The 24,177-nt window shown below is 34.7% G+C and overlaps 1 protein-coding gene across 1 annotated transcript in view; it reads left to right on the top strand.

Annotated features, from left to right (window-relative positions):
• Window positions 1–24,177, top strand: part of LOC122413124 (neuropeptide CCHamide-1 receptor-like) — a 199,392-nt gene that overhangs the window by 127,312 nt on the left and 47,903 nt on the right. The gene's annotated exons all lie outside the window — the stretch shown is intronic.

The raw sequence follows: 24,177 nt of genomic DNA, 5'->3' as shown, positions 1-24,177 counted from the left end.
GCTCAAAATGTTCCAAAACATCGAAAAATCATATCTAAAAAAATGGCCGGATGTGTGTGCATGTGTGTGTGTGTGTGTGTGTGTGTGTGTGTGTGTGTGTGTGTGTGTGTGTGTGTGTGTGTGTGTGTGTGTGTGTGTGTGTGTGTGTGTGTGTGTGTGTGTGTGTGTGTGTGTGTGTGTGTGTGTGTGTGTGTGTGTGTGTGTGTGTGTGTGTGTGTGTGTGTGCGCGTGTGCGCGTGTGCGTGTGTGTGTGTGTGTGTGTGTGTGTGTGTGTGTGTGTGTGTGTGTGTGTGTGTGTGTGTGTGTGTGTGTGTGTGTGTGTGTGTGTGTGTGTGTGTGTGTGTGTGTGTGTGTGTGTGTGTGTGTGTGTGTGTGTGTGTGTGTGTGTGTGTGTGTGTGTGTGTGTGTGTGTGTGTGTGTGTGTGTGTGTGTGTGTGTGTGTGTGTGTGTGTGTGTGTGTGTGTGTGTGTTATGGCACTGCAAAATTCGAACGCTTATAACTTGGAAGAATCTGACGACGTTTTGAAATGTTCATAAAAATCGTGTCGACCCTCTAACTTTCGTAAATTTAGAGATTTATTAATAATTTTTTTTTTTATAAATAGACTATCATAATAGGGAGGTTGATATTGAGTTTGGGGAATATCGGTTCAGCGGTTTAAATTTTATGATATTTTGTATTTTACGAAAATATGAGTTTTTCAAAAAATCCTCTAACCGCTTCAATTTGTGGAAATTTTGTAAGATATTGTGTATCAGTCTGTACTTCCTTTATACTTTCCAGCAAAGTTGTCGAAATTATTTAATTTCAAGGTAAATAGAAAAACAATGAAAATTAAAAGTTTTTCTAATGTCTCGTCATTCAGTTATTTTTTATGGATTTAAACAAAGAGATAAATTAAAGTTCGTAAAAGAAGGTAGAGAAAGTACGTTATTTCCTTGTATATAAAAAAAATGCTGCAAATTAAAATTTGCAAATTGCTTTCTCAAGATGGTCAAGATGCACGATGCTCGAAGCTTACTCTATGAGGAAGCCAAAATGAAAAATATAGCATCTCATAGAGTAAGCTTTGAGCATTGTGCGTCTTGAGCACCATGCATCTTGACCTTTTTGAGGAAGCAATTTGTAAATTTTTTTTTACTCGACTACGTAGTTTTTCTATACGTCATCCCAAAAATTGGTCTTATCAAACAGAACGAATATGTGTATATTGTAACGGTACGTATGCCTTGTGCACACCATCACGCGTGGATTCGAGCAATTCTATGTTAAAGAAGAGCGGGCATGAAAGAAAAACTAAAGTAAAATGAAATTAGATTGAAAATAACAGATGATTTATTCAATTTTGAATGTTTTTTGAATCAAATTACAAAAATAAATGATTTTTGTTTTGAAATCGTGATTTATTTGATTTTATTTCGCATGAATCATTTTATTTCCGGTATTTTTCTTGATAATATTGGATTTTTATTGAAATCTCGCAATAATTTAATTTTTTGATATTGTAATGACTATTATCTCGCCAACGCTTGTTTGATCGATTCTCTATCTTTAATAATTGTTTTCATTGAGCTTTAATTTTATGAACTCACTTCTTGACTCTATACAATACAAATTAATTGTTCGAGTGGATTTTTCTTGTTGATCTCACTCTTTTGACTCGATATAATTCAAATTAATGATTTTTAGTGAGTGATTTCGCTTTTGGAATAATTTAATTAGCTCAAAATGAAGAATAATAACCGATTTGAAATTGTTTCGTCTTGAGAATAAAGAAAATTTGTTCAGATTTGATTGAAAATGAATTAATGTTGAATCACCACTCAGAAAACAATGACTCGTTGATGGAAAAAAATCCACCCAGAGATCTTGAGACAGAACGAACCCGAACTGTCCCGGCCATTCTGGCGTAGAAAGGTAGGAGTCCTACCCAAAAATCTTGTGACCGAACGAAATCGAACGGCCACGGCTCTCTTGGGTCGAAAAAAAAATTGGAAATCTACCAGGAATCTTGAGACAGAACGGAATCGAACTGTCCCGGCTCTTCTGGATAGATCGGAAACTCACGTAAGAATCTTGAGTTCAAACGAAGCCGAATGAACCCGGCCCTCTTAGCGTGAGGAAGAAAGGTATTACTTTTTTCAGTTCTGAGTGAGATATTAGCGATGTTATTTTGATCTTTGTTTTTAGAGCTATTTTTATAATGAGCGAAAAATTGTATGTTTCTTTATTCTCGCTATTATGGCGAGTTTACGTGGCGAGATCCTGAGGCAAAACTAGCGTTTGATATTTGCGAATGCGAGTCAAGCTCTCCACGATCTGAGACGAAACTGGCTCTTTGTTTGCTCAGAGAGCATTATTCAGCGAGTCCAGCGTAGCGAGATTCGAGACGAGACTGGCTACCGGAGCTTCGCGCTCGGGTTTTTATACTCTCTCGAACAAAGGAAATAATAATAATAACTCTTTTGGACTTTGACCCTTTCTCTGATTCGCTGCGCGACTTAATCTCGAACTAGGGACTCCCACTCTAAATTCTCCGATTGGTGCGCTAACTCCACCGCGTGTGTCCCAATTGGCCGAGTCGAGTTTTAGACGCACTGCGCATGTGCAAGAATTTAATGAAATTTAATAAAACCAATTTTTATTGCTTTTATGCACACTTCGCGTCTTTTTAAATTATTTTGTTTTATTCTTAATTGATTTTATCCACAAGAATCTTTTATATCGTTTCGATTAATTATTTGGTCGTGACTGCGTCTATTGCCCGTGCCTGTTGAATGTAGGTCATTGCGCGTGCGCATTGTACACGCTCGATCTTTCAAAGAAAAGTTTTCTTAAATTTATAATTGATTTTACTCTGAAATTTTCACCCATTTGTTCAAAATAAGTTTTTCTAACAATCTGCATTAGTTTTATGAACAAGGAAAAGTTTAATTAATTGATATTTAACAAAATAAAGAATTTCACGAATCTGGGGAATTTTGGCGAAGCGAAATTGAGTTGGCAGCAGTGAGCGCCACGCTTCTCGAGCGCTGCTTCGCGAAGTGACAGGTTTTCAACATGGACGTCGATGTAAACACTCGTGCGTGCCATGTTGTTGAAATAAGTGTTTGACAATGTGTTTCGCTTCAATATGTATAAGCTCTTATCGTATGCCTATGTTATTATCTCATTGTCAAATATAAATCAGTCAGAATTATCGATAAGTCCGATATGAATACTTTTCCATCTGAAGATTCACCTATAAATAAGTTGGCATTTAGATAAAATCGTTCATTAAATGTTATATCCGCAAAATTGTTGTTGTAAATTTGAAGAAAAAAACGTATTACGAGAAGAAGAAATAAGAAAAAAAAGAATTACTGTTGTTTGATTGAGATTAAACGTAAACATACATACGGGTAGTTCATCCCCTTAACTTGATTTGCGAGGAAAACACAAAAACCCGTATCTACTATTTTTTTGGTTCCATGACTGTAAATCACACGACAAAAAAACATCGACAAAAAATCACCGACAAAAAATCACACGACAAAATATCACACGGTCAAAATATCACACCGACAAAAGATCACACTAAAAAATATCACACGGACAGTATATCAACATTAAATTATTAAAGGTTTCAATTAAATTGCTTTGGGTTTCAAACAAACCCAAACAGACAAACACATACATCCCTTTCCAAACAAACACATACATCCCTACACAAACAATCCCAAACAGACAAACACATATATCCCCACATAACCTAACTGAAACAGATAAACATGGGGCATTCCATGTCAAATCAGCCACTTCAAAACTTTTTCATTTTTGATTTGGTTCAAAATTTTTCACGTTGTTATAACCATTGAAAGGAGCTCTCTTGATTTTTTCCAGAATTTTTAGTCCATTGGATAATAAGTTATGATTTTTGGAAAAAAATGTAGATTTTTTTTCTTTTCCCTATAACTTTCCGAAAAATAAGCCGAATTTAATTTTTTTTTTATTTGAGTGTTTTTTTTGTTCTTTTCGAAGATATTTTTAAAAAGATTATTAGTGTAGATTTTAATCAATTTTACGCAGTTTTAAACAAAAAAACATTAATTCAAGACAATAAGACACTTTTAATTTTGTTCGAAAAAATTCTCAAAAAAACTTTAACTAATCCAACGATTTTTAAGACTAGTTGCGCTATGGGATCTCGTTTGGTTATATTTTTTTCGTAATTTTGAAAAAAAAAATTTACCAATAAAATCTTAGTTTTAGGCCTGGACATTCAATTAAAAGTGATGTTTCATACGTGCAATACCATTTTGAATTATCGATCCTATTTAACTACAAGCGAAGTGTCGAATAGCAGTTCGAAAAGTTTAATAGAGAATGTAGTCATAAGCCATTGATGAGATGGAAATTATCGGTGGGACAGTTCCGATCTGGCGAGATCGTTGTTGCAATCCTTTTGGGTTGAAGAGGCACTACAAAATAAACGATTTACTATCAGCATCCAAGGATGCTCAAAAAAAACTGTGTTGAAGTAAGGATTGCTTATCTAATGATATTTCAATCTCAGCGTTGTCACTATCATCATAGTATTAACCCGTTATCAACGATCATTAGAGATATTCTATGCCAAAAAATAGAGCACAGTTGATGGGTCTTACTTAAACCAAGTTTTTTTTAAGCATCCTTGGATGCCGATAGTAAATCGTTTATTTTGTAGTGCCTCTTCAACCCAAAAGGATTGCAACTACGATTTCACCAGATCAGAACTGTCCCACCGATAGTTCCCCTCTCATCAATGGTTTATGACTGCCTTCTCTATTAAATTTTTTGAACTGCTATTCAACACTTCGCTTGTAGTCAAATAGGATCTATAATTCAAAATGGTATTACACGTATGAAACATCACTTTTAGTTGAATGTCCAGGATTAAAACTATGATTTTATGGGTGAAGTTTTTTTTCAAAATTACGAAAAAAATATAACTAAACGAGATCCCATAACGCAACTAGTCTTAAAAATCGTTGGATTAATTGAAGTTTTTTTGAGAATTTTTTCGAAAAAAATGGAAAGTATCTTATTGCCTGAAATTAATGGTTTTTTGCTTAAAACTGCGAAAAATTGATTAAAATCTACACCAATAATTTTTTAAAAAATATCTTCGAAAAGAACAGAAAAAAACACTCAAATTTAAAAAAACAAAAATTAAATTCGACCCATTTTTCGTAAAGTTATAGGGAAAAGAAAAAAAATCTCTATTTTTTTCCAAAAATCATAACTTATTATTAGGGTGGTCGTTATTTGGGTCACATGTGAATTTCGCAAGTCCCCTCGTAAAAACGCAATCAAGGTGTACAAAAAATGAGGTATGCAAATTTTCAAGACGCCCGGAAAATTTTAAACTGTGCCCCTAGAGGTTTGAATTTTGAAGGCAAAAATACATGTATTTCGTCATGCTCTCATTCAATCGTTTCTCCTACGTTTAATATTGGTGAGAAAAATCTAAAACTCAGCACATATATTGTGTATATTATGAGGTACGAAATTTATTTTTTTTAGATTTTTCCAACAACTATTATTATAATTACCAGCGGTACCCAGATAACCTTATTTTTGACTAATCAAATTATTCACGTCGACCATTGCTGGTTGTGTCTGTTGCTATTTTAATAAAATTTTCAACTATATCTGTAAAATTCCGTACTTAAAAGTTCAATTTTTGTAAAAGCTCTGGAAATTCCCTAGAAGTAAATTTGAATTTCAAAATTAAACAAAAAAATAATTTCAAATAAATGAAATAAATCGTACGAAAAATTTACTATAAAATACCACTTGGTAATATATTTCCACGTAAGCGTTTGACGGACCGCTTTAAATATTGTTTACGTTCGATATCTCTAGGTCACCTGTAACAAACTCATTATAAAGAAAATCAAGTCACCAGCTCCAAGTAAGCGGTCCGTCAAACGTTTACGTGGAAATATATTACCAATTGATATTTTATAGTTAATTTTTCGTACGATTCGAAATTCGGTGATTTTTCATAATTTGATGTATAAAAATATAATACATGTAATTTTATCGTCCATAAGAGTTGAATCTTTAATTACAATAATTTATTTCATTTATTTGAAATTATCTTTTTGTTGAAATTTGAAATTCAAATTTAGTTCTTGGGAATTTCCAGGGCTTTCACAAAAATTGAACTTTCAGGTACGGAATTTTATGGATATAGTCGAAAATTTTATTAAAATAGCAACAGACATAACCAACAACGGTTGACAGGAATAACTTAAAAAGACAAAAATAAGTAATTGTAATAATAGCTGGTAATTATAATAATAGTTGCTGGAAAAATCTAAAAAAAAAATAAATTTCATATCTTATAATATACGCAATATATGTGCTGAGTTTTAGATTTTTCTCACCAATATTAAACATAGGAGAAACGATTGAGTGAGAGCATGACAAAATACATGTATTTTTACGTTCAAAATTCAAACCTCTAGGGGCACAGTTTAAAATTTTCCGGGCGTCGTGAAAATTTTCATACCTCATTTTTTATACACCTTGATTGCGTTAGTACGAGGGGACTTGCGAAATTCATATGTGACCCAAATAACGACCACCCTACTTATTATCCAATGGACTAAAAATTATGGAAAAAATCAAGAGAGCTCCTTTCAATGGTTATAACAACGTGAAAAATTTTGAACCAAATCAAAAATCTAAAATTTTAAAGTGGCTGATTTGACGTGGAATGCCCCACGTATACATCTCTACACAAACAAACCCAAACACACAAACACATACATCCCTACACAAACAAACCTGAAAAGACAAACACATACATCCTTACACAAACAAACCAAAGCAGACAAACACATACATCCCTACCCAAACAAATCCAAACAGACAAACACACACATACCTATACACAAACAAACCTAAACAGACAATCTCATACATCACCACACAAACAAACATTAAGCTTCGATTAATCCGTGATATATTCGTGATTTGCCTCCATATACTATATCGATGCGATATTTTGTCACAGTTATTTGTGGTCTTGTGAGATTTTGTGTGCATGATCTTTTGACGTATGATATTTTGTGTGCGTGATCTTTTGACGTGTGATATTTTGTCGTGGTGATATATTGTCCGTGATATTGTTTCGTGTGATATTTTGACTGTGATATTCAGACGTGCTACCATTTTTTACCCTCTTCAAAATGCAATTGAATTCATCGAGATAGGTGCAATAGTTTTTTTGTTATAACGATTTTGTGAATTTCAACCCCTATAACTTTTTTCCTATGCAACCCCTCAATGTGAAACCAGTTGCATTTTTCATCGTTTATCATTAAGGTAATTATCCATTCGGGTGCGTTCGATTATCTCAAGTGGAAATAGGTGAAACCTGAAAAGTATTCCTCGAAGGCCTCAACTTCAAGGGCTGATTTCACCCCCTAGAAACGTTTTTCCATCGATAGAAAAAATACGTGTTTTTTAGATTTTGATGTAGAAAATAATATAACTCGGCGAGAGCCTCCGGCCAGCAGCAGACGACAGGGCTGTCAATGTACTTGTCCCGAGACTCTGCCGAGTCTCTTGATTCTAGTTTCATTAAAATTGAAGAGGGACAGCGGAAAGACTTTCCTTCCGAGTTATAAGCGTTTGAATCTTGCAGTGCCATTCGCACGCACGCACGCACGCACGCACGCACGCACGCACACATCCGGTCATTTTTTCTAGATATGATTTTTTGATATTTTCGCACATTTTGAGCACATTTACATTCGAAATTGGAAAAAAAAATTCATCGTCACATAGCTTCCTTTATGAGGAAGCAAAGTGGGTAATTCCATGTCAAATCGACCAATGGTTAGCACATCGTATGGCTGTAACTGTCCGATTTCGAAAGAAAATTTGGAATTTTATTCCGTTGAAATAAAATCACGATAATTAAGGAAATTAACTGTCACATAAATAAGTTAAAATTATATCCTGGTTCCTTGCTCTACTTTTCATAAAAGAAGCACGGTAATTCATTTATACCGTTTGTTTTCACAAATGAAACGAAAATTCATACGGAATAAAAATTTTACATTACTTTTTCGCTCAAAGAGAGAGAAAGAGAAGTTTTGAGAATTCAGAGAGCAAAGAAAAAAAAACATCTTGTTACAATGCAATTGAACTGATTTCTAGATTATTGGCAATCATACTAGTTTCTGTTATGCTCATATTGGTAGGGAGTTAGTTCATTGATTCAAAGAGATTACCCGATATTTACTGTTTGTTGTTAATCACGGTTTTCGAATGAACAACAAATAATATGCATTGCAAGAACCGGAGTGCAATACACCGGAGTGCTTTACACTTCCAATGAATGTCGCATTCTAAACATGATCAAGGGAAGTTTATGGATCCGTCCGGATACATTATCTCACCTTGATCAACATTGCTCCGAAGATAATGGTGAGACACCAAAATATTTGTGTTTTCCATATGCTTCGCAAATGCTCAAGAAATAATATCTTTCGTTAGCGTTATAAAAACTACAAGTTACGATGCCAGCGAGGGATGAAAAAAGTACTAATGGATAACAGCTAGATCGATAACGCTTCGAAGGTTTGATTGTAACGTTATAAAGTCAGTGAACTATGAGTCGAAATAAAACCATTGAAAAGCGTGTTTTCGTAATCCGCTTCAATGATACGTCGTGTCAACTGAGATGAAAGTTTGCTTAAACCTTTCATAAAATAACTGAGATTCTGAATGGTCTAACATTTGATCAGTCAATACATAGAATTATCCACGTGCAGTCACGTAGAATTCTGTGTAAGTTACAATTCGAGGATAAAAAACGAGGACCCGTTTTGCGTAAGGAAGAAGGGGTCCGAAAGAGTGTGAAATGGCCAAGAGTTCGAAAACTCACGTTACGAAATGCCACCCGGCAGTTTACAGGGTCCATAGGAGGTTTATCAGGGAGACGCCGGGGAGTAGTTTAAACTTCAAATTATTCACCCCGGTGGAATGTGAACTCGGGAGGGTTTGGAGCAACTACAGCTCACATACGAAACCAATTCAATGAACCCATCACCAGGCTAATCACTAATATAATGAGCAATGTTCTTGTGTCCACACGTCTAAGTTTTGTAACAATTTTTTTTGCTGAAGTGCTCATAATTGGAATTCGTACTCGATACTTTCTAGGCGTCAGTCTAAGTAAAATTTTCTTAGACAAATTTTATTCGACATTATCAAGAACGAAATTGAGGTTTTTCCTGGTTGTAGTCATATTCCGGACTAATTGCAATAGAGAGTCGAGGTCAATTTAGTAAAAAAAAAATTACTCCTGAACATTATAAAAATCCGGAATTACAACAATGAATTATTTATTTGAAAAATGGACAGTACTAGGAACGGTTTCCGAAAAATCCCGTTTAATTTATGAATCGGCAGATAAAATGAAAACAAAATTATCTCTGTAACAATCATACACTACTGGAAACAATTAAAGGAACAAGAAATTTCCGACAATTTTTTCCCAATATTTGAAACGCTGTATCTCAGTCAAAAATAGTCATATCACGATAAATAAAGAAGCATTTTTAAGCTTTATTCTTTGACTTTAAAAATATCCGGCCATTTTTTACTCACAAATTGCGGATACTGAGGAATTTCATGAAATATCTCGAGAGGAAAAATCTGCATGTTTTTTATATTTTTCCTCAGTGTGCACAGTTTTGAAAAAATTTTTGCAACCCAAATCAATATGAGCATCGGGTAGCTTGTTCATTGACCTTCAATTTCGTTTTTTAGAAGTCTCCGTACGATTTTTTATTCCGGAGATATTGATGGTTGAATAAAAAAAGACATTTTGGTATTGAATCATTGATATCTCAGCGAAAAATCATCGCACAGTAATTCCAAGGACGGTTTTGGAAACTTGAATGAACGCACTATAAAATGCTTACTCTATTCACGAAGAAATTTCTATTGTTCTATTCTCAATATTCTTTTGAAAAAAAAGTAGAAAAATGACTTTTTACAGCTGTTCAGAAAATCGACTGCAAATTTACGAATATCAATGAAATCACTCATGTGAAGCATCAGTTTTACAGCTCGATGTATCCACAATAACTCTACCAATTTGCAAGTTGATTGGGCGACCCGTTTTTCTGCCCCGAGAGATCAAAGTTTTTCAAAAAATTAAAGGAACACGATTACTGGGCCTCAAATGACACAAGCATTATTAAAATGAAAAAGACGACTTTTCGTTGACTTTTCCTACAACTTCACATCAAATGTCACCGAAATTTATAAAACGAAGAAAGAAAGAAAAAACCAAAAATTTCGATTTTTTTTTTTCAAGTTTCCGTACATTTGAAAATGCATGTTTGGCCCGTTATTCATACAATATTAGGTCTTGTTGACGCCGGCATTTGCGTTACGCAAAGCGTATCGTGAGAGTCAATATGCCGGTGACAGGTCAAAAGACCCTGAGACAAAATATCCCGTGCCAAAATATTTTAAGGAAAAATATCCTCGGACCAAATATCCTCGGATCAAAATATCCTCGGGTCAAAATATCCTGGTATAAAATATCCTGAGACGAATAATCCTCGGGTCAAAATATCTTGGTATAACATATACTGGGACAAAATATCCAGGAGTCAAAATATCCTAATGACGTAATATCTTCGATTTGGAAATATCCTACACTTGTAAGACCGAAGGTCTTGGATATTTTTATCTCTGTTAATCAAGAAAATTATTATTAGTATTAACGAAACTATGTTGGAACTTCAACTCTCCTTGAACCCTTCGTGTGTGTGTGCACGCGTGTGTGTGTGTGTGTTGTGCGTGTTTGTTTTTTGTTTGTATATTTGGTTGTGTGTTTGTTTGTGTTGTGTGCGTGGGTGTGTGTGTGTTTGTTTGTTTGTGTGTTTGCTTGTGTGTTGTGTGCGTGGGTGTGTATGCGTTGTGTTTGATTGTGTGTGTGTGCGTGTGCGTGTGTGCGTGCGTGTGTGCGTCATGTGTGTGTGTGTGTGTGTGTGTGTGTGTGTGTGTGTGTGTGTGTGTGTGTGTGTGTGTGTGTGTGTGTGTGTGTGTGTGTGTGTGTGTGTGTGTGTGCGCGCGTGTGTGTGTTTGTCTGTATGTGTGTGTGTTCTACTTCCCTGCGTGCCCACAATTTATGGAGGGTATTGTATCTCAAGTTGTTTAGTTCCAGGGATATTTTGATCCCGGATATTGTGTCTCGGGATATTTCGTCCCGGGGATATTGTGTCCCAGGATATTTTGACCGGAATATTTTGACCCAGATATTTTGCCCTGCGATCTTTTGTCACGCAAAGCGTATCGTGAGAGTCAATATGTCAAACAATTGCTTGATCACACATCTTCTGGCTGTCGATAGCATCTTTTGGTTTCCCAGTGCTGAGCATAGTGCTTTCTTCGTTTTTTAAATTTCGGCGATATTTGATGTGAAGTTGTAGGAATAAGTAAGTAAATTGACAGGTCGATTAAGACATTTTTACCCAAAGTGGGAAGAAATCATCACCGACACGCTCATCTTGAACTGGGTTAAAAATAGTTTTAAATAAAAGAGTATATCAAAAATGTCCTCCGAGAGCACCAAAGTGGTCAATATCTGAATTATCATCCATTTCTAGTCAGATTGAAAAATTAATAGAAAAAGGAGACATTCAAAAATGTAAAAAGACTAATGGAGAATTCATATCTCCAATCTTTCTAACTCCGAAATCGGATGGTTCTTTCCGTCTCATTTTAAATTTGAAAAAATTCAATGAATCAATTACGACGGAACATTTTAAGTTGGAGGACATTCGAACAGACAGGGATTTGTTAGGGAAAGTCTCTTTCATGGTTTCCCTTGATTTAAAAGATGCCTACTATGTGCTACCAATCAAAAAATGTAGTAGGAAATATCTTCGATTTATTTTTGGAGGGGAACGTTTTGAATTTTGCTGCTTACCGTTTGGGTTAAACATTGCCCCATACGTTTTTACGAAATTGATGCATCCCGTAGTAAGTTATTTAAGACAGAAAGGATACGTATCGGTATCGTACTTGGATGACTTACTTCTAATTGGATATTCTTATGAAGAATGCATCGAGAATCGGGATGAAACAAAAAATCTATTAATGAAATTAGGGTTTGTAATTAATGAAGAAAAGAGTCAACTACAGCCATCAAAAATTCGACAATTTCTTGGATTTGTATTAGATTCGGAAAAAATGTTAATAACGCTTCCGGAAAAGAAGAAACAAAAAGTGTTACCAGAAATCCTAAAATTTAGAAAAATAGATTCATGCACAATACGAGAGTTCGCATCGTTTATTGGAGTTCTGGGAGCGTGCTTCCGAACAGTACGGTGTTACGCAAATGGCTCAAATAAAACTGACTCGAATCCAACTGGCGTTCGTTATCAACTCTGCCCTTGAGCACGTCACAAGGTAACTCGTTATAAAGAACCCATGGTTTTTGAATCGCCAGGTTAAGTTGTTTGGTAAAGCCTTTCCAGGGCTGTATTATATGTTAGGATGGTAATACTCGTAACAATAGGTCTGTTGCCCAACGGTGTCTTTATAAACGGCGCAGTCTTCCTTCGTAGTCAGAATGAGGATCGAGATGAGAAGTGGAACGAATATAGTGTATATTAGGATACTTATCAAAATGTGGATTAGTATAGATGAGGATCGTTTCCTTTCTCCGGACGTCGGTCGTAGCAAAACATCGCTGTCGTGGAAGAGTGAGGATGAACCTGAGTAAATACAAATGTGCGAAACGGCAAAGAATGCGGGGGACGATGTCTTCGGGTTTACACAAAGGAGATGATCACGAGTATTTGGCACAAATGATTTATTTACTTTTACACAAAGGGCACTTCACTCGCTTTCGAATAACAGTTTTCCGCGTTTAATATTTTTATATCGCGAACGTGGAATTGTTATCCCGTACTCTGTATCGCAAGGGTTTTAATCAGCGTAGCAACTAATTTACCGGATTAGAGAGGGAGAACCTCTCTCTGCGAGTGACAGTTGACAAGTCGTTGATGCTCAATTATGCAGAGCGCTAATGTTGAAGAGCGATGGTGGGGCACATGATCTTTATCTGGCTTATTCTCACGGGTGAAGAAGTGCATGGATGGTTTCGGACTATCAGTAATGAAATAAGAATACTGCATTTGAAGTCTATACATCCGTTGCTCGGGCAAGGAGCATGATTCCAGCGTGATTTTCAACTTGCATTACCGGCGAAATGCGAGATTGAGATTCTGAAGTTATACATCCGGTGTGATTGAACATCGAAAGAGAATATATTTCTTATATATGATTTTATTTTATAATAAAAATAAAGATTTGCTTTAATTAAGGCAATTATCGGCGGTTGGCTTAACAACGGTATGGCTGGGTATATATTAGGGTGCTTTTTTTTCAGCAACATTTTTTTTTTCACTCCCATCTCGCCTTTTTATAGGGAATACCTTAAAAAAAAATCCCTGAAAATTTGAGCCCTTAATATTAATTTTAAGTACTCGCCCAAGGCGTACAAAGATTTCCCCTTTAAAATACACGTAAAGTTCGATTTTTCTTCTTAAAAGTTCTACAGCTCAGAGGCATTTAATGGTACAACCTTGGTCGATGAGCGGATTTATTCAGAATTAAATGCTCCACAAAAGTGTCCATTGTGGCGTAAGTGTAACTCGAACTGGCGAGGTCGTAGAGGTCACTCAACCCAATTTTTTCATGAAATTCTCGTTTTTTTGCCTCTATCTCGTAAATGACAAGAGCTACAGAAAAAATGGGAATGACAAACTTGGAGGAAATTCAATTTCCTACAAAAAAGTATTGAAGCACCAAATCGCTAACATCGATATTTCTTGAGATATTGGGCTTTTAAGTTGAGGTAGTATGGAATTTTCATGAATTATTGAGCTAAATTGTATAAGTTGTTAATTTATTATTCTTTATTGTCACTTAAATCATCAAATATTTATTTGTTAAGTTGCAAATGATTGAAAAGTTGAATAACTGAACGTTTTGAAACTGAAATTCGAAAAAAAAAACATTTTCAAAGTGCTTAGATTTTTTTTTTTAATTTCACGAATTTTTCAATTGATTTTCCCCTGATTCTTCGAATTTATTTACCAGTCATTGGATACCGATAAAGTTCTAGTTGAAAATATGTTATATATAAGCAAGACAAGATATATAGATATAAAATAATATTGAAATATTTTGCGTATATACAACATATTTTCAACTAGAACTTTATAGGTATTCAATTACTGGTAAATAAATTAGAAGAATCAGGGGAAAATCAATTGAAAAATTCGTGAAAAGTGAAAAAAAAATTTTTAAGCACTTTGAAAATGTTTTTTTTTTCCGAATTTCAGTTTCAAAACGTTCAGTTATTCAACTTTTCAATCATTTGCAACTTAACAAATAAATATTTAATGATTTAAGTGACAATTAAGAATAATAAATTAACAACTTATACAATCCAGCTCAATAATTCATGAAAATTCCATACTACCTCAACTTAAAAGCCCAATATCTTAAGAAATATCGATGGTAGCGATTTGGTGCTTCAATACTTTTTTGTAGGAAATTGAATTTCCACCAAGTTTGTCATTCCTATTTTTTCTGTAGCTCTCGTCATTTACGAGATAGAGGCAAAAAAACGAGAATTTCATGAAAAAATTGGGTTAAGTGACCCGTACGACCTTGCCAGTTCGAGTTACAATTACGCCACAATGGACACTTTTGTGGAGCATTTAATTCTGAATAAATCCGCTCATCGACCAAGGTTGTACCATTAAATGCCTCTGAGCTGTAGAACTTTTAAGAAGAAAAATCGAACTTTACGTGTATTTTAAAGGGGAAATCTTTGTACGCCTTGGGCGAGTACTTAAAATTAATATTAAGGGCTCAAATTTTCAGGGATTTTTTTTTAAGGTATTCCCTATAAAAAGGCGAGATGGGAGTGAAAAAAAAAATGTCGCTGAAAAAAAGCACCCTAGTATATATGAAACAAATAGAAAAAGAAAAAACATTGGCTTTAAAAAGCAATAATGACAATTATTCCAATTATTCGAAAAGAAAATCGTTCTACCTAAAAGTATAAGAGACGATTTAGATTGGTGGAAACGAAATATTATGTCAGCTAATAATCCAATTATTGGAGAAGACTATAGTATTGAAATATTCTCAGATGCTTCCCAGTCAGGTTGGGGAGTAAGCTGTAATGAGGAAAAAACTAATGGTCATTGGAAAATTTTAGAACGAAGCTATCATATTAACTACTTAGAACTGCTTGCAGCCTTTTTTGGGTTAAAATGTTTCGCGAATAACTGTAATATTTTATTGAGAATCGATAATACTACGGCTTTCGCGTATATTAATCGAATGGGTGGAAAACGATTCACAAGGTTGAGTAAACTTGCTAAAGACATTTGGAGATTGTGTGAACAGCGAAATTTGTGGATTTTCGCTTCCTATATTCGATCGAAAGATAATAGAGTAGCTGATAAGGAGTCAAGAAAATAAGAATCGGAAACAGAATTTGAATTATCGAGAGAAGCATTCGAAAAAATTTTTCGAATGTTTCAAATACCTGAAATCGATTTGTTTGCGAGTAGAGCTAATACAAAGTGTAAAAAGTATGTTTTTTGGAGAAAAGACCCAGGGTCAGTAGCAGTAGACACTTTTACAATGGACTGAAGGAACTATTATTTTTACGCATTTCCTCCTTTTTCGTTAATATTGAAAATGTTACGAAAAATCTGTTCAAAGAAATCTAGGGGAATAATAGTTGTTCCTTATTGGCCATCCCAAGCTTGGTTTCCTTTGTTCACATCCATGATAGATGCAGAGCCTATTTTTTTTCAAACCAACAATTGATCTTCTGCTTTCTTCGAATAGGCAACCTCATCCGTTGTGGAAGAACCTTTCCCTGGTAGCTACGATTTTATCCGGCGAACTTTTAGGAGAAAGGAAATGCCTGAGGAAGCTTTAGATGTTACAGTTTCGGCCTTGTCTAAATCGTCATTACGACAATACGGAACAGTTTTCAAAAAGTGGTGGACTTTTTGTCAAGAGAACAAAATCGAAGCCTTCAAAAGTTGTATTTCGAATATTTTAAGATTCTTAAAATTGGACAAGATGACAGAATGAAAAAATTTCGTAAAGGCATAGCAAGAGCAAGACCTCCGAAACCGAAATATGATTCCACGTGGGACCCAAAAATAATTCTGGATTATTTTACAAAGAATTCAGCGAATAATGAATTAAGTCTCGAGGATTGTCTTTCAAATTAGTTATCTTACTTGCGTTGATAACGGGTCAAAGACTTCAAACGTTGGCATTAGTTGATATACGGAATATTGAAAAAATGAATGAGCTTTTTGAGATAAAAATTCCAGAAAGAATAAAAACATCTGGACCAAGAAGAAATCAACCAACTCTTATAATTCCATTTTATCCGAAGAATAAAAACGTATGTGTAGGTTCCACACTTGAAAGTTACATTAATCGTACTCAAAGAATAAGAGGGGATTACACAAATCTTCTTATCTCTTTTTAAAAAACCTTATAAAGTGGTGTCAACCCAAACTTTAAGTCGTTGGATAAAGTCAACACTTAACAAAGCTGGTATTAATACCAATATTTTTACAGCGTATAGCACACGTCACGCTTCTACCTCAGCGTTTAAAAGCTGCGGCGTTTCTATTGACATAATTCGGAAAACCGCGGGTTGGACAGGAAATTCAGAAACGTTTGCCAAATTTTACAATCTTTCTATTTCTGAAAAGAAAGATACGTTTGCACAAACAATCTTGGGATTGTGAAATCTAATTTTTTTTTAGTTGTTGTTAGCATTGACTTGTTGTCGATTGTTCTTAAGTGAAATTATTGGTTGTTGTCAAAATTTAAGAAAATTGAAATAAAATAAAATAAACACGCAACTGCCCTAAAATTACTTTACACATCTACCGTGTGATCTCGAGGAAGAGGCACGAAATACAATTGAACGATTGAACGAACTTACGTGTAAGTGAAGTTCAATCGTAATTATATGCAGCGCCTCTTCCGAAGAGATCGCTTCCCGCCCAAAAAACTCGTAAATGAGTTTTCCCTAATCCCCAAAATTACGGCAGGACTTTGAAGGAAATGAAACATCGTACCAAGGGAGCATCATAGTGGCAATGATTACACCGGTTTTTGCTTTACTTTGAATATCCTTGTGGATAATACGGCATGTGGGTGGGGATACTACCGTGTGAGCTTTTCGGAAGAGGTGCTCCATACAATTACGATTGAACTTCACTTACACGTAAGTTCGTTTAATCGTTCAATTTTTTTTCTTAATATCAGTGATATCCTGCTCTAGCTCCTTCTCATTTTTTATAAACTTCCTAATTTTAGTACTAACGATAGAATTAATAATATGCTGTTTGCCTATGCATGGTCCATATGTTAAGTGTTAATTGAGTCAACTTCAATTACATATATCTCAGGTTCGGGATGGTGTAACTTGTTAAAATTTTATAGAGGTGTTGTTCATATGTTAAACAGTACGTATGCCAAATTTAAATAATTTCCTAATTTAACTGTCTCGTGGAGGAAATGAAAATGTTACAAGTCGTTGCAATCGAAGTTTTAAGTCTAATAAAAATAGTCTAAGTTCATTTTTCACGATAGAAATTCTATCCAACTACGAACTTTCAGCTTTTTAATCCAGTAGCTCTGTTCTTTATTTTTCCAATGGACCCATGCAAGGAGAACTGAAAAGAAAAACTTTCAGCACGTATTTCCTTTAATTGGCTTAGTTAACTGTCATATGTGAATTTAAAAACGTAAAGGTCAGACTAACATCGGAATGGAGTTACGCTCACGTTTGAATTCGATAAGGAGAAAAGTACACTATTGCCGCAATTTAAAAAAATAATAATAATCATTAGATTTTGCAATTATGAATAAATTTGTTATTATCTTCCATGACGATAGAATATTGCGATTCTTTGGCGAAAATTACCGGTGAAAAAATGATCCGGATTCTACAAATAATAAAAATATTTGTGTTCCTCAACTCAATGAAAATCAGTAAAAAACAAAAAAAAATACAAAGCCCGCAATGATGATAGCTGACGCGTGGATCAATAGATGTTTCAGTATGTGTTCACGAGAATATGTGCATTGTATATGAGGTATTCAATAAATCGTTCATTCAATAGTCCTGCAACTGTGCCATAATAAGATGGATACAAAAAAAATTCCAGGGAATATTGCGTATCAAACATATTTCATCTTAACGTTCTCGTCATGTAAAGTGTTCGAGGATGGATATCCTGTATCTATCAAGAGGTTGCTTTCAATAGGCAAAAAAATATAACTTACATGCTCGGAACCGCCCTGGTATCTATCTAAGTAAGCTAGAGTATATTCCCTTCTTAAGTTGTTATTTCTCATGGCTCAAGTTGTTGAGGTCCTTTCTCTTCAACTTTTTCCGTTGGATGATAAATACTCGATGAAACGAAAATTTCAGATTCTAAACCAAAAAATAGCGAAAATTGAAATGTCAATGAAAAAATGAATAGTGAGCTGGATTTGAGCGAAGTAATGAGTGGTAAAACAATGTTATGCTATTCATATTATTTACTTTTAGAGGTTCCTCTATAGCGTACGAGAGTGAATGATACAAAAGAATCATCGAATTTCCGTTAGATCGATCCAATTAATGTTGGGTCACTGAGATTTACGAAATTTTAAAATTCATATGATGTTCAAATCGGGAGAGGTCCCGTTATCGACTTTCCTCTGGAATGCCAGCATCTGCGTTGAATAGCAGATTCCTATCCTTCTCAGAGGTGCGCTGTAACTTGGGAGCGATAAAAATAACGGCTTATTCTTCGACGGAAGTAAGAGAAAGTCACGCGTTCTTCCGAGTTTTTGCGAAGCTCCATATGAATTTAAATGAAATATGGATGAGAATTTTTACTATTGAACGACGAATCGATCGTCTCATACTTCAAAAAATCATATTTCGAAAATGATAAAAAAGCTGTTGTTAACCTAATTATGTAAAATCACATAATTCCATGACTATTCGAATTTGTCGACTGAAAAAGCTCCGTTCGATAGTGATTGCTATTTGACCTGTAACCACAGGGATATATTTGTTTAAGAATGTAGAGAAACTTGGTCGTTGGAAACGGAGATGTCATGGCCTCGAGGGTTTCCTGGAGCATTCTATGAAGTCGGAGTGATACTCGCGGTTCGTGGTAAAGCACATTCCCAGAGGAGTCCGTGGAATTGACGTACCCCGTGTGAAATAGACGTTGAACGAGTTGAAATGTGTAAAAAGCACTCACCTTATTTTTATAAACCGTCCACCAACCATAGCCAAGAACCAAGAAATAGAGAGTTGTTGATAAGTTCTTGGGTACATGTGAAAAACAAAAAAAGTTTTATTGTTGACTGGTAATAAATGAGCAGGATTTTCCTGTTCGTGACGGGCTGCTCGACGAAGCTTCAGCCGAAGCTTTCAGTACAACGAGTGTAATGTTCCGAATAGTTTGATGAAGTTGCAACGAATTCGGAAACGGAAACTGGTTACAACACCACAGACTCTTCGAGAGATTGATACAAGGCTCGGCAACGCTCAAACCTCAACGATACTCCCAATGCATCATGATCGTATATTATCTATCCTTTGAGTACGATCATATGGAAGAAACCGTCCGTGAACTGTGTTATTGAACCTGTCTACTCTCCATTGATTTTGGTCAAGAGACTCGGTAGAGTCTCGGGACAAGTACATTGACAGCCCTGTCGTCTGCTGGCCTGAGGCTCTCGCCGAGACTATATTTTCTCTGAATAAAACGATTCGCGGTGGTGGGGGTAAAATTGGCATGTGACTTTCTTTAATTGCAAAGCTTATGAGTTATGTACGGCTTTGAAAATTGAACTTTTAGCTAATTAAGAAGTTCTCTGTCGAATGAGTCCAAAATCAGCATGCTCGGTGTCGTAATTTCTGAGAAAAAACTTTGCACGGGCTTAAGATTATGCAAAAGTTACTAACACATTCAGGATTTTACGTATCTGTATACGCGTACTCCAACCGCTACAAACATAGGCCTCTTGGCCCCCATGATCACCAATCCCTGGCGAGAGAAATTTTGTTGCAACCAATGAAGAGTGAGAGAATTTTTGGGCCAATGACATTCAAGAAAAAGAGCAAGGAAGTTTGGCGGAAAGCTAAGGAGCTCGAGAGCTCGAAAGTACTCGAAAATCACCAGCTGAAGTTTCACGTCATGTTGACATTTGGGGTTATGATGTTATGAAGAGCGTGCGGGAAAATAAAAATAATTTTCGTCATCTAACGAAGTGCATATTGATATTTATTTTGTTAAAACTTGTGGAATACTAAACCGGTATAAAAGCGGCCGCGTAAATATAGACTGTGATCTGTGTGTGAAAATAAAAAATATAAAAAAATGCGCGATGCATAGGTCAACGAAACTTTTCAAGATTTCATTATTTCGTTCGATTGGAAATAAGTGTCAACTAAGATAATCTTTCAATTAAACCAGAGTTCGCGGAATATTGTCCAGTGTAAATATATCATCAGTTGCGTGATTACATATCATGTGTAATAATGTAGGTTATATATACGAGTTCCCTTTGATAGCTGTGTGGTAACGAACCGGCCGGGGTTTGACGTTACGAAGTGCTGGACAAATGTAACAAACGTTTGCATAGTTAGTGAATAATATAAATAAGGTAAATCAGTTTATCAAAAATAGGTCTGAAACATTGTAAGAAAAAATGTTCGTCAACCTATAACGTCAAATTTTCTTTTTGTGATCTGAAATATTATGGTTGATAATTAATAAAACAAGAACACACGGAACTGTTAGTATATATAATGTGAGAAACTCCAATCGAATAAATGTTTTCTAATTTATTTCTTGTGTCATCATTATTTTTGAATATTCCCTTATTTTGCTTCCTATTGAGTTTGGCTCTGGTCTTTCCGATCCTTGTTTTGATTCCATCGGTTTGCAGCGGATCGATGCATATTATTAATTCGTTGCCTAATATATGTCCATTAATTTTCTACTATTTCTTCATGCTGATTGTGGTAACGTGATTCAAGTGGTTTCCGACTATGATCATCAATCGCACATTTTGTATATCAGATTCTCAAAACAGTTTCTGGTGTTGATATAAGTGTAGTTATACTTTTTCCACCTGGTCTGTCGAGTAATAAATTTTGAAACTTATTCCAAAAAGTCTTTGGATGCTTTTTTTGCTGATAGTATGAAAAGTTGAATCTTCGGAATGCGGTAGGCAAACACAAATATTGACAACAATACTTATGAAATAACGTGTATGTTGAGTATTCCTATTGTACAAACTGCAAATGTGGAATTATTAGTGAAAAGATTCATTACGATAAGTCTACAGTTGCTCAATTTTAGATGTGATTAAGTATAATACCTGCCAACATCATGGAAACCTACAGAATTTCTGAATGTTATGTGCGCTATGTCATTTTAATGTAACATCATGACTTTTAACAACTTTTCTCTATAATACTATAAATTTGGATCATTGAAATACAACAAAAATCTGCAAACTATAAAATTTATATACTGTACCATTCATTTTACTTTTTGACTCTCACTGTAATATAAATATGAAGTGAAAAATTCATTAGAAAAGTCTTCAGTTGCTCATTTATGGATGGATTTGAAATTGCTGTTTTCCAAACTCATTGCGCAGATACATTGAATCGCAGCAGATACCTGCGAACTTTGAAATTTCTGTGGATAAATATATGTGCTAAGTATCACCTCCTATCTTTGATTATGGTAATATGTAATGGAACTTGATTCAGCAAATTTTAAAGTGTTTCTTTTCAAATAGTATTGAAGTTTGTATTACTGCGGTATGGAGAAAATACCTTCAAACTTTGATATTTTTGTGTCGCAGCATGTGTGCCAATCATTTTAATTTTTTATGCCAACCGTAACATGTAATTTCAAAAATTCATCACAAAAGTTTTCAGCTTTACTATTTAACTTAATTATCCTTTTTCTAAATTCCATGCTAAATTTCTGAATTTCTAAATTTCTTTCTAAATTATCCTGAAATGAAATTGTTTTCCTCCACAACCAATGCAGGTACCTTAAACGTCTTTGATTTCCGTTGCTCTGTTGAATTAAGTACGCTCAGTTTTGTTTGCTTCTTTGAGTTCTGACATAATAAATGTTTCCAGGTGCCTTTTTTCTGCAACTATCAACCTGTAGATAATTGGATGTCAGCGGTCACTTGCAAACTTTGGAAATATATTTCATGGGGGGCATGTTTTGGATGACATGAAAATGTCTAGATTCAGAATGCACAAACGACATTTAAAAATGGCCAATTCTGTTGTATTTGTTGTGTCTCGAATTTGATCTATCTTTCCTCTGTTCCTTTCTTTTTTCTAACGTTATAAGCCAGAAATCATATCTCAGCTCGCAATACGCATTGCTACATGCTCTTGAGTTCCCAATGGACAAAACATATTAGAAGACAAGGGAAAAATCGCCAAAGTCCAAGGACAGACCTGTGACGAAATATTTTCAGTACAATTTGGACGAAAAATAGGTCTTTTTTCGTAGAAACCAACGTTATAAGCCGAAAATCATATCTCGTCCTCCAACCCGCTTCTCACCGTGCTCTTTGGTTTCTAATTGACAAAACATATTAGGGTACAAGGAAAAAAAGCGCCAAAGTCCAAGAACAGACCTGTGACGAAATATTTCCAGTAAAATTTTGACGCAAAATAGGTCCTTTTTCGTGGAAACCAGCGCCGAAAATCATAAATAATCCATAGAAATTCAAACTAAAATCTTATAGTCAACTGAACATAAATAAGGAACTTTTGAGAAAAAAGACGTGATATCAAACCATAAACTTCCCCTAGGAAAAAAAAGGTTGGGACAAGTACATTGATGGCCCTCGTTTGCTGATAATTCCATCCATAAAAAAAACTTTAAAAAAATACAGAACAATTCGAAAAAAATTTCACAAATCTTGAAAAAACATTATGTTTAAAAAAAAACTATTCTGTATCTATTTTTTTAAGTGTCAAATCAAATAACAAGTAAAAAATAAAAAACCGAAGAATCGCGCTTGAAATCATATTAGAAACCGATGCCTCATTCTTCTTATTTGATATTCGAACAGCTAAATCAATTTAAAAAAATTCCATCTAATTTACGTGCAGCATTAAAATTTATGATATCAATCGAAGGACAATTAATTTCTAATCAATTGAAAAAAGTTACCATTTGAGTTACGTGCAGCACTAAAATTTATGATATCAATCGAAGGACAAGTAATTTATGAGTAACTCCAAATTTGGACATTATTAAATTGATCTAAGAAGCTTTTAAATCCAAAAAAATCACATGCAAGCTAGTCATTTCTTACTCTATGGAGGCAGAGGCTTATAAGAAAATCGATTCTTTTCAGACTTTCAGGAGCTGCTGATATTATTCACAATATACAACGTCGATTGGATTGATACAAATTATGTTTAAATATGAGTTAAAAGTACTTGTCCGGCCCATCACTTTCCATTTAAATTGTTTATTCAAATAAAAATCAGGGCTTTTTTAGAACTGATGGAGCACAAATATGCATGCCGAGGGAATTTAGAGAGTTATCTTCAAGTAATTTTCCCTTAATTGCACTAATTTAATAAGAATGGAAACGACTTGTCCTGTAATATACAAGGGATGTTAATGTGCACCGATAAATAAAAAACATTTTGCATATTAAATATGTTCAAACTTCCAAAATAACTCCCCAGTTTGTATTGAAATGACGGCAATTTTTACTTCTCACTTTTTCCAGCGAACGAATTTCATTCGGCATAACGAACCTATACTATTATTAAGAACATTAAACTAATAATAAATCGCATTTCGATAAATTTTTTATCGGATGCTGCCATACAATTTCGTTTGTTTATGATTGATTTTTATTTGAATGAATAGTGATGGGCCGGACAAGTACTTTTAACTCATATTTAAACATAATTTGTATCAATCCAATCGACGTTGTATATTGTGAATAATATCAGCAGCTCCTGAAAGTCT

The sequence above is a fragment of the Venturia canescens genome, chromosome 7 (assembly GCF_019457755.1).
Source record: "Venturia canescens isolate UGA chromosome 7, ASM1945775v1, whole genome shotgun sequence".
In the NCBI taxonomy this organism is placed as follows: Eukaryota; Metazoa; Arthropoda; class Insecta; order Hymenoptera; family Ichneumonidae; genus Venturia; species Venturia canescens.
The sequence above is the reverse complement of the archived record's forward strand: the minus strand, read 5'-3'. Positions and strand labels throughout refer to the sequence as shown.